Source organism: Temnothorax nylanderi, unplaced genomic scaffold, assembly GCF_030848795.1.
Source record: "Temnothorax nylanderi isolate EJ_2023f unplaced genomic scaffold, tnyl_v1.0 TNYL_tig0350_pilon, whole genome shotgun sequence".
In the NCBI taxonomy this organism is placed as follows: Eukaryota; Metazoa; Arthropoda; class Insecta; order Hymenoptera; family Formicidae; genus Temnothorax; species Temnothorax nylanderi.
The window spans coordinates 35,521-52,353 of NW_027249412.1; the positions used below are offsets into that span (position 1 = coordinate 35,521).

Below are 16,833 nucleotides of genomic sequence, written 5' to 3' on the forward strand. Positions count from 1 at the left end.
CGTTTCTTTGGACGAGACGAGTACGTTTTCCTTCTTTCGTAACTGATTGAGCTAAGCGGCACGTATTCTGGAGACCAACCAAGCGAGATTCGACTTCCCAAGGAGAGCTCACCGCCAGGAAAAGGAGAGCTTGAGGGAGGATTGAGGCGAGGAGTCCGGTCCAGCGAGCAGGGCCCTTCCGATATTCTTATTTGGGACGCCATATTGGAAGATCGACATTGATCGTGGTAGTACAAGGGGCTCTACAAGGTTAATTCTCGTCTTAAGATCTGGAATTGCTCTCATTCTTGTGGCTCTGGTTTATATTCTAGCCCTAGAATTGATCTCGTAGACAAAAGCAGAGGCCCCCTCTCTTTTTTTTTCTTTTTTTTCTTTTCTTTTCTTACTTTGATTTCAATCAGTAATCCAGACTCCTTAATTCCGCCCTGTAAGATCTGGTTAATTCTCGTCTTGAGATCTTGGAATTGCTCTCATTCTTGTGGGTTTGGTTTATATTCTAGCCCTAATGTAATTTTAATATATGCATTACAATTTTACACTGTCAAATAATAAATAATATCGTTTGATAATAATAACAACAGTATAGATAATAGTAACAATTTTATTACTTGACTTATTTCATTCTATTTTTGACAACTCGTATATACATTAATTGTGGCTAAGGTCTATACTATGTCATAGTGTAGATCTTAGCTACATTTCTGGCAAGTCAGTCCAAAGTATGCGGCTTTGTTCTCTATCCTTTTTATCTGTAGCAATTTTATTTTTTTTTATTTTTTAATTATTTTTTATGTATTATCTCTTATGTATCAGGTTTCTGAAGAAGACTAAGTATATAAAGTTAAAACGTAAAACGTTAATTGTATTTAAAATTTGTTTAATTAAACGAGATTTAGTTTTTAAATTTAAATTGATGACCTTTTTATAACTCGAGAAAATCAGCCAGCTTTCTATCCTATAAGTTTATTTTGTACTGTTAGTTTAATTAATTTAGTTATATTTTTTTCCATTAACATTCCATTTGTTATAGTGATTGTGCAGTAGAAAATCTGAAAAAATAAATGTTTTTAAAGAATAAAGATAGTATATATTTTGAAATCTATGTATTTTATGTAAACATAACATTTAAATTTATTTGCAGTTTATTTTAGAACATGCCAAAAAACACCGTTTCATAAGCTTTCTAAGAAAGTTAAAAGGCAGAAAGTGAATGTTGAAGTTGTAGAAGAACTCAATTCAACAGATTCTTTAATTGAATTCGATCAGTCGCATATTCAGCAAGCACATGCTTCCGTTAAAAGCCAAAGTTCCGTAATACCAGATTTTCTTCATAATCAAAAAGAATCTGAACTTTCTCATTATTCTTAACTTTTTCATCATTCTGAACTTTCTCACCATTCTGAATTTTCTAATAATTCTGATCATTTTGAGTACTCTGAACACTTTGATTTCGAAAATAACGATAATTATAGAAATATATTTAACATTAACAGACACACCGGCAACAATAACGAAGCTCATTCAGATGACAACGATGATAATTCTGAAAACTGCGAGAATAGTGATGAGAATAAAAAATATTCGAAATGTTTCGTGAAAATAAGAGTTATAAAGAAAAGTTATAAGAGTATAAAGAGTTATACTCTTATAGTCTTAAAGAAGAGTTATAAGAGTATAAAGAATATGTAATATTATGTAATAAAATGTTTCATTCTACTTGCCGTTTGAATCTGATTAAGGCAAAATTGTAATATTAGTTTGAAATAGAAACAATTTAAAACAATTTAAAATACAAGGGAAATGCTTTAGTTTTATAACTATTATATTCTTGCAATATTAAAAATTTTACATATTCTTTCTTTGATTAAAATATTTCTCAAAATAATCTTGGAACTGTTGATGAAATATCGTGTATTTTTTTATCTGTAAAAGTTTAAAGTTTTGTTTGAATAGTTTAAAAGTTTTGTTTAAACGGTTTAAAAGTTTTGTTTGAACAGTTTTTTTCTGCTGTATATTAATTTCTATTACATCAAACACTACAAAATTCACTTCGGTTGCTTGCACCTAAATGATGTATATTATTCTTTTGTTATTTCTTTCTGACAACAGTACTGCATTATTCCATCGTAATCGACGAACTATGCACATTGTGAACATTTGTTTATTTCAATTTTGCATTCTTGCAAATAATAAATCGTGTTTCAAGTTTGAACTAGTTGTTTAAATATGCACGGTAGTTATTATTGTATGATTAAAGAAAGGAAAGTTAGTAGTATTAGGCTTATAAGAATATTGTTTTAGATGCATTTTCATAGAAATTATACTCGTGTTTTCAGTAAGATTCTATAAATCCTTCTTATACCGGCCAATGCATTATCTGCGCACGGAGTATGTGTTCCAGGCATTATATAAGATTCTCGAGTGTTTACAAATATTGTATGTGCTGTTGACAAAGTTAAATGTTTGCATATGTCAGTAAATTCACATTGTATAACATTTACTGTAATTAATATATAATTAATTACTTTATTGCCACCGTTAGATTTTATAAATGTCTTATAATGTTTTATAAATATAAAGATTTCTTTTAACATATGTAACATATGTATAAAATAATTTATTGTAAATCAATAACAAATTATATGCTTTTTTATAATTTAATGCTTTTAATTTTTCCTAAAAAAAAATATTAGTATTTATTAATGGCTACGTAACAAGGCTTGCTGCAATTTGGCGTCAAGCTGTGTCATCAAGATTTGCTCGGTATTTGGTGTCAATTTGGCGTCAAGTTCTTTCGTCAAGGTTTGCTCGCAATTTGGCACAAATTTGCTGTCGAGCTTTTGTTGGCAAGCCTTGTTCACAATATGGCGCAAATTTGCCGTTGAACTTTTGCTGCCCTGTTTTGCTCGATATTTGGCGTCAATTTGGTGTCAAGTCATGTACACAAGCTTTGCTAGCAAAACACAAGCGTATTGCAGACACAGATCGCACCGAATTTGTCGACCAGTTTTGCGCGTATTTGGTGTCAATTTGGTTACAATTTGCTGACAAATTGTTTACTGGGTATTAGGCAACGCGCTGTTTAAAAGTATCAAAAGTGAAATAAGATTGTGTCTAACGCAATTTGGATAAAAATATGTTGTTTTTAATATAAATATGAAAATTACACACATTTCCGTAACAGTAACAGTAAGGTTTCGATCAATCGCGTTGCTTAATTTGGCCGGTACAGTTACGGACGTCTTACGTTACAGTACGTCTTACGTTACGGCTATGGCAATTGGTGTGTGGAGGCTCTTATTATTGCTTTGACAAACTTACGGGTCTACAATTACGCCTGTTCTACAATACGTCGTACTGTCGAATGTCGATACGCTGCCGATGGTTCAATGAGAAGACACGTTTTCGAAAAAAAAAATCTCTCATTGGACCATCGGCTGCGTTCCGACATTTGACAACTACATGCGACGTTGTACAACACGCCTTAAGCTCCTTGCACAATGCCAGGCAACAGGCAATAGGAACAGGGAATAGAAATCAGAAATCATGTATAAATGCAGAATAAACAGTGACACAGGCAATAGACACAGTTTCCGTCACGTTGAAAATTTTGTGCCTATTGCCTGTTGCCAACCAATCATAGCATTCGAATTTTTTAGATTATAATTAACGATTTTTTGGTTATTTCCTGTTCCTATTGCCTGTTGCCCGGCATTGTGCAAGGGGCTTTAGGCCGATATTTAATGTGTCGTACAAAAAATTTTTTAGGCCCAGTTCAACAGTGGCCAGTTAGCTTAACTAGTAGGTAAAGCGGGGAGCACACACACATGTGCATAAGGAAATAGACCAATCAATTTTCTTATGCTTACGCATTATGCGTTGTGCAGAAGTGTGTGCTCACTGCTTTCACACAAAATGCATAGCTTAAGGCCGGTATTCATAGTTATTTAAGACCGTCTTAAGTTCAATCTTAAGATGTCATGAATAGCTTTTATCGATACGTGTCGCTCGACGCTATTAACGACACCGATGACCATCGGTAAACGTGTACAGAATTGGGCCTTAGAGCCGTATTAGCATCTTAAGACATTACTTAAGACGATCTTGAAGACTATGAATACCGGCCTTAGCATAAGCTTAGCATAAGCGTAGCATAAGACCGCTAAGGGCCCGGACACACACTTCTGCACAACGCATAATGCGTAAGCATAAGAAAATTGATTGGTCCATACACATGTGCATAAGGAAATAGACCAATCAGTTTTCTTATGCTTACGTATTGTGCGTTATGCAGAAGTGTGTACTCCCCGCTTAAACCAATGAGCATCCAGCATAAAGTCGCCATATTGATTTACATAAGATGCTCATTGGTCCAGCGGTCTTATGCTAGGCTTATGCAGCCTATGCAATTTTGTGTGCGATGGCCTTTAAGGTCAATCCAGACAAACTTGTATAGCGCATAAACATAATCATAATGCCCGTATCAGACTACGGATTGGGATTGAGATTGGATTAAAATTTAATCAATCAGAACAGAGAAAACTGATCTCAAGTTTAGTAAACTTTGCTCTGATTGGTCAAATTTCAATCCAATCTCAATCCCAATCCGTAGTCTGATACGGGCATAAGAGAATTGATTGGTCCATATCATATCCATATGCATGTGCATAAGGAAATAGACCAATCCGTTTCTTTAAGCATATGGTTATGCACCTAAGAAAGTTTGTCTGGATAGACCTTTAACTACTAGTTAAGCTAACTGGGACCGTATTCTCGAGCCTGCCCTAATGATTTTCGTATGCGACTTTCTATTTGAAAAGCATTGAATTTCACATGCGAGTTTCATGAAAACGATTCGAGAATAGGGCCCCTGGCCACTGTTCAACTGGGCCTTAAGCGTGTTAATTGGCTGCAGGATAAAGAAGTTCTCGAGTTTCTAGAAAACCTCTATCTTGTAGCCAATCAGTACACTCGACAAGGCTTGTCGTACGACACATGAAATATCGCTTTATAAAGGCCCTTGCACAATGCTAGGCAACAGGCAATAGAAACATGAAATAACCTCAAATTCGTCAATACAAACCTAAAAAAATTCGAACGATATGATTGGTTGGCAACAGAATATAGGCACAGAATTTCCAACATGACGGAAATTCTGTGTCTATTGCCTGTGTCATCGTCTATTCTGCATAAATACAAGGTTTCTGATTTCTGTTGCCTGTTCCTATTGCCTAGCATTGGGCGCGTTCAGCAGAACAAACCGCTCAGTAGCAATCAAACATGATTGGCTCTTACTTTTAGATCCAACAAATCAACGTAGCGTGTTGATAACACGACACTCAACACTGCTGAACGCGGCCATTGTGCAAGGGGCTTAACGGTATCGCGAAAAAGCCGGTGGGATTAGATTATGCTTCTTTTTATTTACTGGTTTGAACATGTGCTAAACCAAGTGTCGTTTTTAAATTGCTATTGTCGTTTCAGTTGCCATTGTTGTTTGCTCTTTGCTCTGTGTTGTTATTATACCGTAAATAATTTGCCGAGACTTTATGCTGCGTGTGTGCAGCAGAAAATCATGCAAAATGCTTCATGAAGTGAAAAATTGCACTCTTGCATCTTGCAATGGAGATAATACCTGTAAAAAAATGCATCTCACAGACGATGAAGTAACTGAAGTTAATAATAATATACGACCTTTTCGGCAAAAAGTTTACCTAGAGATGACACGTTTAGCGTATATCTTAAGAGAAACTTTTCCAAAAGAACGCAGATCACAAGTCTGTACGCTCAATATGTTGGGAGAATGCCTATGGCCATGTTTGGCTTGTGGAACATGTAGAAGGAATAGTAAGTTTTTCTATAATTATTACACCCTTATAAAAATTTAATACTGTAAAGGATTTTATGGCTAGTGATTAATAATTTAAAAGCACTATTAAAAGCACTATTTACAGTGCTTTTAATAGTGCTTTTAAGTGATGAATTACTAGCCAAAAAATTACTTACAGTTGTAAATTTCTATAAAGGCATTTCTAATTAAATATTTCAGTTATTAAAATGATTTAATTGAGAATATTTTCTGCTTTCAGCAACTACACCAGTATGCAATAATTGCTATATCTTATTAACAAAAGACAACATGAAGGCCTTGAGGTGTTGCCATATATACTGTGAATATTGCTTTAACCGGCTTCCATTTGCAGCAAATGGTCCACTTCCCTTGTGGTGCTGTAAAGTATGCTCTAAATGGACGACGATTTTTATACTGTGTAAGTTTTGAGAAACACATACGTGCCATGTAACGGCCATGTAACGGCCTGACTTTAATCGAACGCGGACTGGTGCGTTGGATCGGGAGTTCGATGACAGGCCCAGAGACAATAAGCAAGTGGTAGTTTACACGGAAGATTTATTCCAGAGATTACATGAGTGGCGGAACGCGGTATGTTACATATAATCGCGGGACGCGATACACGACAACGGTCGGTAGGAAACGCGGGATATCGCACGGCGGATTTCGACGGGACGCGGCTTACAATTACATAAGTGACGGAACGCGGTATATTACATATAATCGCGGGACGCGGTACAAGACAACGGTCGGTAGGAAACGCGGTATGTTACATGAGTGGCGGAACGCGGTATATTACATATAATCGCGGGACGCGATACACGACAACTGTCGGTAGGAAACGCGGGATATCGCACGGCGGATTTCGACGGGACGCGGCTTACAATTACATAAGTGACGGAACGCGGTATATTACATATAATCGCGGGACGCGGTACAAGACAACGGTCGGTAGGAAACGCGGTATGTTACATGCTAACAATACTGTTAAGAACATAATTTTTGTCATGCTTTTGCAATATTCTTGAAAATTGAAAAAAAAACTTGGTCAATGCTGCTTGAAGAATGTTGTAATGTGTAAATACATTGTAAAAAAAAGATTTCTAACTTGAACTTATACTATAACTACGTTATGCATTGACTAAGTTTTATTTAAATCTTCCAAAATTGTAGATTTATTTTCACAATATATTTAAAATGTTATATTTTATCTTCAATATACTTAAAAAAGATAGAAGTATTATCTATTAATAAATTATATAATTTATTAATAAATATATTATTCATATTTCATTAATATATATTTATAATGAGGATGAAACATATTGTTTGCAGATTAAGCAGATTAAGCAATAGAGGATAAGAGGAAAGAAAAGTTGCAGTTACTTAATAATTATTAAAAATACAAGACTTTATGATATACAAATATATTTTTTTATGTAATGTTTATTTTGTTAACATAAGTAAACATGTATTTTTGTAAATAAAATTAGAGTGTGAAAAAAAGGACAATGTATTGAAGAGAATAAAATATTCGAAAATTACAAAACAATACAGTTTAGAGAAATTGCTATGACACTTTTTGAAAGTAATAGAAGACAATAATGACAGGAAAAAAAGTAAAGGAAGGAATGCATTACAACGTTGAATAAAAAATGAACAATTTTTATTTGAAATAAAATGAAATATTAATCAAAAGTGAAATATTAAAGGTACAAATATTATGATAATTTCTTGTACGGGACTATTTTCCTACATATTGGACATTGTGTTTTGACAAAGTTTTCATCTCTGTCATTTATTAAGCAGCGCACTGCACAATTGGCACAAAAAATATGCCCACAATCTCCTACACCCAAATATTCGACATTTATTATTTCTGTGCATATTATACACTCTAAAGGTGCTACATCATATTTAACATGTCGTAACCTGCATTTTGGTAGTGTGCAATCACCATTTTTAAATTTGCCACATATGCTTGAGCTTTGTAGCGTTCGGCCAACTTCCCTCTTCAGCTGCTCGGTTTCTTTTCCTGATGTCTCGTAACGAAGCTGTTCCAAGCTGGTACAATGTAAGAACGGACATTTCGTGTCGCTGCATGTAGTATTCTGGTATTTGTAACAGTATTGATATTTGTGAAGAAAATTGCAATTTGGATCAAAGCAACAATTATTTTTAAAAGCAGCGCAATCTTCAATGACAGATTTTCTGAAACAAAAAGCATTGAAGTGTTGAGCAGGGGCCATACACTCCCGTACTATTTTGTCGTATAGCGTTTTAGCGCCATCTAATCTATGTCCCTCGTGAAAATGGAACTACGTAGCCAAAATTCAATATGGCGTCAGTTGAATCAGTCACGTGAGCCGAGTGGCCGAGTCGCCGACAGTCGCCGAGCATCGCCGAGTCACGTAGGTCACGTACATACCAGTGTATACGTAACGGGCAACCGGGCAACAACGGGCGAGCAATCACGAGCATCGCGACTGATCGCGACACGGAGTTATTACGATCGGTCATTTTGTGTGGTATCGTTGTGTACATACATGGATGTGTCTCGTGCGTCGTCCTGAAACGTTGCGTCAGCCTCTCGCTTTGGCCTTCGACGCATTCCACTTCCACATTCGCAAGGAACGGGGCAGATTGGTAAGTTAATGATCAGAATTCTCGTAAATGGTGAATCGAGCGAGAATCCGCAGTGTATTAATGTCAGTGTTTTTATTCTATTTTTCAGAATCGACGATCGGCCGTTCCTCTGTGTATATTATTCGGACGTATCTCGTGCGTCGTCCTGAAACGTTGCGTCAGCCTCTCGCTTTGGCCTTCGACGCATTCCACTTCCACATTCGCAAGGAACGGGGCAGATTGGTAAGTTAATTATCAGAATTCTCGTAAATGGTGAATTGAGCGAGAATCGGCAGTGTATTAATGTCAGTGTTCTTATTCTATTTTTCAGAATCGACGATCGGCCGTTCCTCTGTGTATATTATTCGGACGTATCTCGTGCGTGGTCCTGAAACGTTGCGTCAGCCTCTCGCTTTTGCCTTTTGCGCATTCCACTTCCACATTCGCAAGGAACGGGGCAGATTGGTAAAAGATAAATTTATTGAGATAAATATATTTGTAGCCGACGTATAGCCGATTTGCAATACGTAACGAGTACGCTCGACGAGCGGCAATAATGATTAATAATGATTCGAGTAAATTGCAAGCGAATTATGTCGAGCGAATGAGCTCTCTGCATCTCATCTACACGGAAAAGAATAAACAATTCAATTGGATATTATTTTATCCAAAGATGTATTTCGATTATTAAAACAACTGTCTGATATGTTTTCGTTTAAATAATATCCATTGGAATTAACTGTTTGTTTGTAGCGGCCCGTGACGCCGACGTTTAATTGCGGCGTATTTTTTTCCGTGTAGCGTGGAACATTCTTTGACATACCTGGACATTCAGTTTCTCCGTGTTCGGAATCGTTTGGAATCGTAGCCTCTACGCGTGATATATTTAACGTTTCGTCCTTTATATGAAGTGCGACCTCTCGCCGTCAAATTTATTTGTTTGTCATTGTACCGAAATGACTTGCCGACATTGTCAATGTTGCATCTTTGTAAGAGCATCGGTTTAAAACGCGAAAATAGTCGTATGCTGCATTTCAAATTTCAAATTTTTAACTTCTGATTTCAAATTTTGTCCATTTTTTCTTGACCGTACAGTCGCAGAACTAGTTACAAATCTCGCGCAGGTCATTGGTTACAATAAATTTTTCATTTGCTTATGTGGTTTTTCTGCTTGAAATGATTTTTTCGGTTAATTTTTTTTGGTCTTTTCCGGTTAATAATGGCGATTGTTAAACAACCGCACATAATTTATGGTTCATATAGATTTTAATGTGATTTTTCTGCTTTAAATGATTTTTCTGATTTAATTGTAATATATCTTTTCTAGTTAATAATTCATTCCAATTTAAATATCCTCGTAATGTCTTTTGGATTTGCTGGCAGAGTTGGTCAAAGTTATAAAAATAATTGTAATGATCTCTCTAATTATGTCACTGTCACTACATTTACGCGAGCGTTCCTTCTGTAGTAACTTACGATAATTGACTCGCGGAGTAAATTATCGTAAGTTACTAGAAAATCCCGTTTACACAAAGGAATTATTGTAAGTTACAGATTTAACGCTCGCGTAAACGTAGTACGTATTAATACTCCGGTCATTTTCTTTTTATAATTAAGTTTTTCTGTTGCTTTCACACATTTCGTATTTGTTTATAAAGAAAATGTGTGAAACAGCGATCTTAAATTATCCAACAATTATCCATTTTGTTCAATTCAGGATTGCATATGAAATAATGAAACGATTTGGATCCTTTACACTATTTATTATTTCGTATACAATTCTCACAGGCTTTGAATGTAAACATGGAATGTAAACTAGTACTACGTTTACGCGAGCGTTACTTCTATAGTAACTTATGAGAATGCATTCGTTTACGCGGAGTAAATTATCATAAGTTACTACAAAATCCCGTTTACGCGAAAGAAAATCTCGTTTACGCGAAGAAATTATCGTAAGTTACTACAGAAGTAACGCTCGCGTAAACGTAGTAGTAGTATAGGCCAATAATATTATTGTATTATAATTTTATTACACGCAGAGTTGTATAACAACAATAAAAACATTTATAAAACGTAAATAATAACTTTTTTACTCATTTCAATATCCTATATTTATATATTATATTTTTTAAAAATAATTTAATTTTTTATTTTTATAATAAATGTAAGGGCCAGTTTCACTATCTCCGATGTCTCTTTCGTAAGAAAGAGACAAAGAATGAGTTTCGAAGGATTACGTTAATCGGAGATGGTGAAACTGGCCCTATGGATACTAAAACGTTGCGCATTTTTACCGACGGATGACGCCATTTTGGCTACGTAGTTCCATTTTTACGAGGGACATAGATTAGATGGCGCTGAAACGCTATACGACAAAATAGTACGGGAGTGTGCACCCCCTGGTGTTGAGCGATGTGACAATAGATAACTAAACTCGCATAACTGTAAAATATTTAAAAATCTTACCGGAAATTATAGCACGACATATTTGTAGGCAAAACAACAATAGCAAAAACGACAGGGGCAAAGTAAACGACAGAGGCAAAGTAAACGACAGAAGCAAACTGGACGACAGAAACAGCAGTTTTCTAAAACACTAGCAAATTAAATAATACAAGAGTGAGAATTGCAACTACAACAGCAATAGATAAAGAATAACACATGTTCAAAGCAGTAATGTTTACAGATTCTTATGACGTTTTGTCGTAGCAAATCAGAGCCTCCACATAGGAACATCCGTAACACGGTGCATACGTTACGATAAGTTCTGACCGTATACTTACATTTGTACGTAAATTTGGATTTCGGTCAACGCACAAAGAAAGATGTAAAACGTAACACGCCTTTATTGTTACGTACGCATCAAAGTATATGGTCGGAACTTATATAACCTAACGTAACGTGTTAATAACCCCGACGATCTTGTGCGGAGACTACTATATATATCGACATATACGACATATGAAATATTAGCCTAATGGAAGATTCTCACCACGTCCGGCGTCAAAAACACGTCAATCCGATATCCGATAAAATAATCAGTTCTGCCCCGCGAAGCGAAATATTAAATCGTTGAAGTTGACGACAATTCAGGTTATGAAACCTGTCATACCGACATAAACTTAAAACATAATAGGCTGCGTTCCGATATTCAGTGCCAGTACTGAATATCTGTTGGGAACGAGCATATCCCAATAGGCCGGTATTCATAGGCCTAGTCGACACAAATCACTTAATACACGTATTAAATAGTAAATAACTAGTAAATTAGTTTGATTATTGGCTGATCAGTTCAAATATACTATTTGATACGCGTATCAAAAGATCGGTGTAAACTAGGCCTTCAAGACAGTCTAAAGGCCATCGCACACAAAATTGCATAGGCTGCATAAGCATAGCATAAGACCGCTGGACCAATGAGCATCTTATGTAAATTAATATGGCGGCTTTATGCTGGATGCTCATTGGTTTAGCGGTCTTATGCTACGCTTGTGCTAAGCTATGCATTTTGTGTGCGATGGCCTTAAAGCGGGGAGCACACACTTCTGCACAACGCATAATGCGTAAGCATAAGTTAATTGATTGGTCTATTTCCTTATGCACATGTGTATGGACCAATCAATTTTCTTATGCTTACGCATTATGCGTTGTGCAGAAGTGTGTGCTCCCCGCTTAAAGGTCTATCCAGACAAACTTGCATAGGTGCATAACCATATGCATAAAGAAACGGATTGGTCTATTTCCTTATGCATGGCACATGCATATGGATCAATCAATTCTCTTATGCTTATGTTTATGGGCTTATGCAAGTTTGTGTGGATATAGCTGAAGGAAATTGATTGGTCCACATACATGTGTATAAGGAAATAGACTAATCCATAGACCTTAAGTAGCAATTGAGCGTGATTGTTGGATCCAAAGGTAAGAACCAATCACATTCAATTGCTACTTAGCGGCTCAGTGAGCGGTCGTGCTTTCTGGATGCACCCAATGTTTCCCGCGTTTTTCGCGGCAGTTAGCAACGCTCGTCATTGTAATCGCTCAATGCACGTGCTGAATCTGCTTCTGATGTACTTGTCGTAATAATTATGCATTTGTTGTAACGATTGTGCGCTCATGTCGTTAATCTGCTTTTGATGTTCCTTGTCGTAATAATTGCTTTTGTGGTATTGATCGTGCTCGTGTCGTAATTGTAACCTCAGTTGCTCATACATTCTTAATTCTAAGAAGTGATCATTTTTTAACGCTGCTTCTTTCTTTCATTTGATGCTTATCGTATCGTTACCAATGTAAGTAACCGACAACAGCAAGAAAAAAATATCTGCTACGTATTACTTTTCTACAAATTAAATATTTTATTATAAGAATTTGATCAGTTTAAGCCTGATGTACAATGTGTTCTTTGCTTTCTGTTTTCTGCTCTTAACCTCTTTACGACTATCTCGTATTTCGCAATTCCGTCGCGTAACGCGATGTTTTTGTTCTCTGTCGCCCAAGATAAAAATTGACGAACTTTAATAGAGACAAGAAACATCACGTTACACGACGGAATTGCGAAATACGAGATAGTCGCAAAGAGGTTAAGAGCAGAAAACAGAAAGCAAAGAGCACATTGTAGATCATCAGCCTTTAAATTATTGTATGGAATATTTTATCCGTACGTGGTCTAACGCTTCTGCAAACAGAATAAATCGCCAGCAATTTCAGAGCAATAAGTTATTGATTAATTTAATTCGCCGTAGAATTTGGATAAACTTTGCTGGGCCTAAATTCTGGTGTGAAAAAAATAATGCATGTGCGGCATTTTTCATAGTTTGTATACTACATACATAAATAATCTTAGAAATTATTTTGCATATGTAATACAAAAAATTTATTAATTATGCTTTATTAATAGCTATAATATTGGAAGATTAGTGTTGCTCGAGAATTTCATGAAAATAATACTTTCAAAGACATATGCTTAAATAATTACAATATTATCCATGATTTTAACAGGAACATTTTGTTTCTTTCAATTTTTATTACAAGTATTGACTATTGTCTTTTAATTTAATATTTTTTTCAGATGGAGGAAATATGTGGCAAGCAACATGGTACAACACTTTATATTTACGATGATTACAGTTATAATAAAGATTCTCGCAATCAGAATATTCTAAGATGCAGTACTCGCCGGTCTTCAAAGTGTCCTGGCGCTATAAATCTTGAGAATGATCAAATACGTTTAGTCCATGATCATAATCATACAAAGACACAATGGAAGATAGTGCAATCTACCATGAAACAAGAAATGTTGAAGCTGTGTCGAGAAACGTCTTTGTCTTTGAAAGATATATTTGACAATGTCTGTAGACAGTAAGTAAAATTACTCTTCGTGATTATTCCGTTATTTAAATGTATAAATCCTGATGACCCTGCAATGGGACATATGTTGTAAATATGTATGTTTTTCCTATTTTGGCTGAACTTTTTCACTAAAATTGAGAATACATAAATAAAACTTCAAAACATTATTTACAAAATAAAACCTACATAAAAAACATTGAAAAGTCACAGAAACCTATATATTCTTTCAACGTTATAGAATTGCTGTTACAGTTACGGGTTAAAATAGTGTATAGAATAACAGTATGAAAATAAAATTTAAATGCAAATTTTTCCTTTGTAAACAATCAAAATATTTTTATAAGCATGAAGCTTAAAATGTAGTGAAAATTATAACCTTTTTTATTGCTCTTTTTAATTTGTTTGCATAAAAAAGAAATATAAACTAATTAGATATTTGCATTTCATTGTTTATTTTACTTTTTATTTCAAACAGCATTGAATTTATAAAATTATGAATTTATTATAATATATATGTATTTCCAAAATGCAGTGCCGTGGTCATGCGTTCTAGAGTAGCTGTTGCACTTGGCAGCCGACGTTTGATAATGCACAGTCACGGCGCTACATTTTGGAAATACATACATATTATAATAAATTCATAAATGTAAAAATTAAAGCAGAATTAAAACACAGAGTGAATAATTCATTGCTGTATGTAGTGAATTAAACGGAAAAATTATTTTTATTTTTTTAGTTATTGTTCTTTTTAGTTACACATTTTAATATATTGAGTGCTTTTTCCGTAATCGGGTTTTTAAACCCTAATCTTTGGCAAACATTTTTATTAAATTAACTTTTAAAAAATATAATTTTTTTTATTTAACTTTTGTGTGATAAAGGTTTTTTATTATATATTTCATATAAATGAAAGAAACCAGATAAAGTAATAATATGTCTTACAATTAGTTTTACTTAAACCAAAATTTTTGATTTTCAATTTTCCTTCTTTAATAAGAATCAACTTGCCTCTTTTATTAAGTTTTTCTCCTTCCTTTTTTTCTTTTCTTCTTTTATTTTAAAATTTCTTTTTACCAGTCACTGCTCTTTGTATTTTTTAGTCTGTTTAATAAACTTTCCTTTTTACATTTTCCATTTTTTTATATTTTTATTTATCGGCGGAAGTTTTTTCTTATTTTACCTTTTATTTTGTCAATTTTGCTACACAAGGGAAATATAAATATTCTTTCAATACATTTCTTTTTTATTTTATTAGATTAACAACAATTTTGTTCATAGTTTCTGTAATGTTTACATTACAAATTATACACAAAGAGATTACTATGTAAACAGATATATTTAAAAGTAATTTATATTTTTTTTGAAGTGTTGCAAAATATGAAAAGATTGCGTAAAAAAGTTTTCAAATTTAAAAATGTTTAACCGATTTCGATTTACATTTCCTTATTGCTTTCTAACAAGTAAATAAAATTACACTCTGAATATAGATTTGAAAACTAGAGGCCTGCTTTAAACCCTCTGGAGGTTACATATTTTTAGCTTAACCTTTTAAATTTTTAAGATGTTTTATTCATGTAATAACAAGTTTAAGATAAAAGTCTATGGGCATTTTGTAGAAGAGTAGAAGGTCTGGTGTCTCTGTAACTGATGTCTCAACATTATAATTTAGATCAACTTGTTTCGGTAAAAATTAGCATTTGTCTTATAATTGATTGTAATTGTTGCTTGTTTATATAGATATCCTGATGCAGCCATAAATTTGTCATATGCTTCATTAAAATCTACATTGTATCGTGAAAGAAAGAAACTGCGTCCTAATGTAACAAAAGACATGAACGTTCTTGCTATGAGTTTATCAGCATACGCACCTCTTGAAGGATTTTACAAAGGAAGCGTAACCTGTAGCAATGGAAAAACAGCATTAATATTTACAAGTAATGAGCTGTTGCAAGAATTACAAAAATCAACAGAACTTTATGTAGATGGCACATTTAATGTAAGCCTAGCTCATTTGCAAAACATTATATTACTATATATGTTTCTATGTTTTAATAAATAATACAAATAATATTAATAATATAAACTATTTTTAGATTGTTCCACGTGTACCATTAATGAGCCAACTGTATACTATTCATACTCGATTCGTAAACGTGGTAAGTACCAAAAGTACGCTCTAACATAGCTTTTATTATTATGAATTGTAGCTTGTTAATGTAGCATATAAATGTTGAGTAACAGTAGTGTTACGTCCAACCCCGGGATTAGGATAAGAAAATCTGGGAAGCGAAGGAAAGGCTAACCAGGGGGGTCGGGGTAAGGAAGGACGCAACTCGAAGCTTAAGAATACTGCTCGCAGGTACGCGCTCTGCGGCGCGTGGCGCGAGCCCGAACGCACTTTTATGACTCAGGAAGGGTCAACGTTTGTAGGGACGCTAGGACGCCTTCCGTGAGCGGTGCGATCGTCGGTCCTCTTTCGAGTCAAGGAATTTAATCCCTTTAACTCGGGATCGGACCTCGTGCAATTTCGAGAGGGAGATGAGTAGGGGAGGTGTTCAGTTATAATGAATGCAGATTGAAATCAACGTTTAACATAAGACAACATTTATTATGACAATATAAACTAGGTAAACAACAAATGAGAATTAGGCAAATGAGTAGAATACATTTATGAAAGTGAAGGTCGGACATATATGTAAGGTATGTGTGTTATTAAATTGAATCAAACATACTAAGTCGGATGCAGTGAGATGTATATGGTTGTGAAAACATATAAGATCACAACACACATAAATTAAATTTATTCCAACAGGTTTCATGGGTTAATCTAGTGTAACGATCTCGGGATCGATATGGTCCTCGAGGGTGACGGTGGAGATGGTCGACGGAGTCGGGGATGGTCCTCGGGAAGAGGAGGGGGAGTCGGGAGGTTCGAGGAGGGCGACCGGATCGCGGTTGACGGGGACCACGCGAAATGGGGCCACCCGACAAACCAGATAAGGTGCGGG

At 34.8% G+C, this 16,833-nt stretch overlaps 3 long non-coding RNA genes across 3 annotated transcripts; 2 read left to right on the plus strand and 1 right to left on the minus strand.

The window, feature by feature from the left end:
- Nucleotides 1-386: 386 nt before the first annotated feature.
- Nucleotides 387-2,998, minus strand: LOC139781644 (uncharacterized). The gene is made up of 2 exons (XR_011720605.1): nucleotides 2,711-2,998; nucleotides 387-1,049 (listed from the first exon to the last, which is right to left on the minus strand). It is a non-coding gene; the product is annotated as an uncharacterized lncRNA (long non-coding RNA).
- A 5,231-nt stretch (nucleotides 2,999-8,229) lies between these two features.
- LOC139781643 (uncharacterized) lies at nucleotides 8,230-9,547 on the plus strand. The gene is made up of 3 exons (XR_011720604.1): nucleotides 8,230-8,497; nucleotides 8,586-8,719; nucleotides 8,808-9,547. It is a non-coding gene; the product is annotated as an uncharacterized lncRNA (long non-coding RNA).
- A 2,915-nt stretch (nucleotides 9,548-12,462) lies between these two features.
- LOC139781642 (uncharacterized) lies at nucleotides 12,463-16,025 on the plus strand. The gene is made up of 4 exons (XR_011720603.1): nucleotides 12,463-12,546; nucleotides 13,604-13,834; nucleotides 15,563-15,821; nucleotides 15,919-16,025. It is a non-coding gene; the product is annotated as an uncharacterized lncRNA (long non-coding RNA).
- Nucleotides 16,026-16,833: the final 808 nt, after the last annotated feature.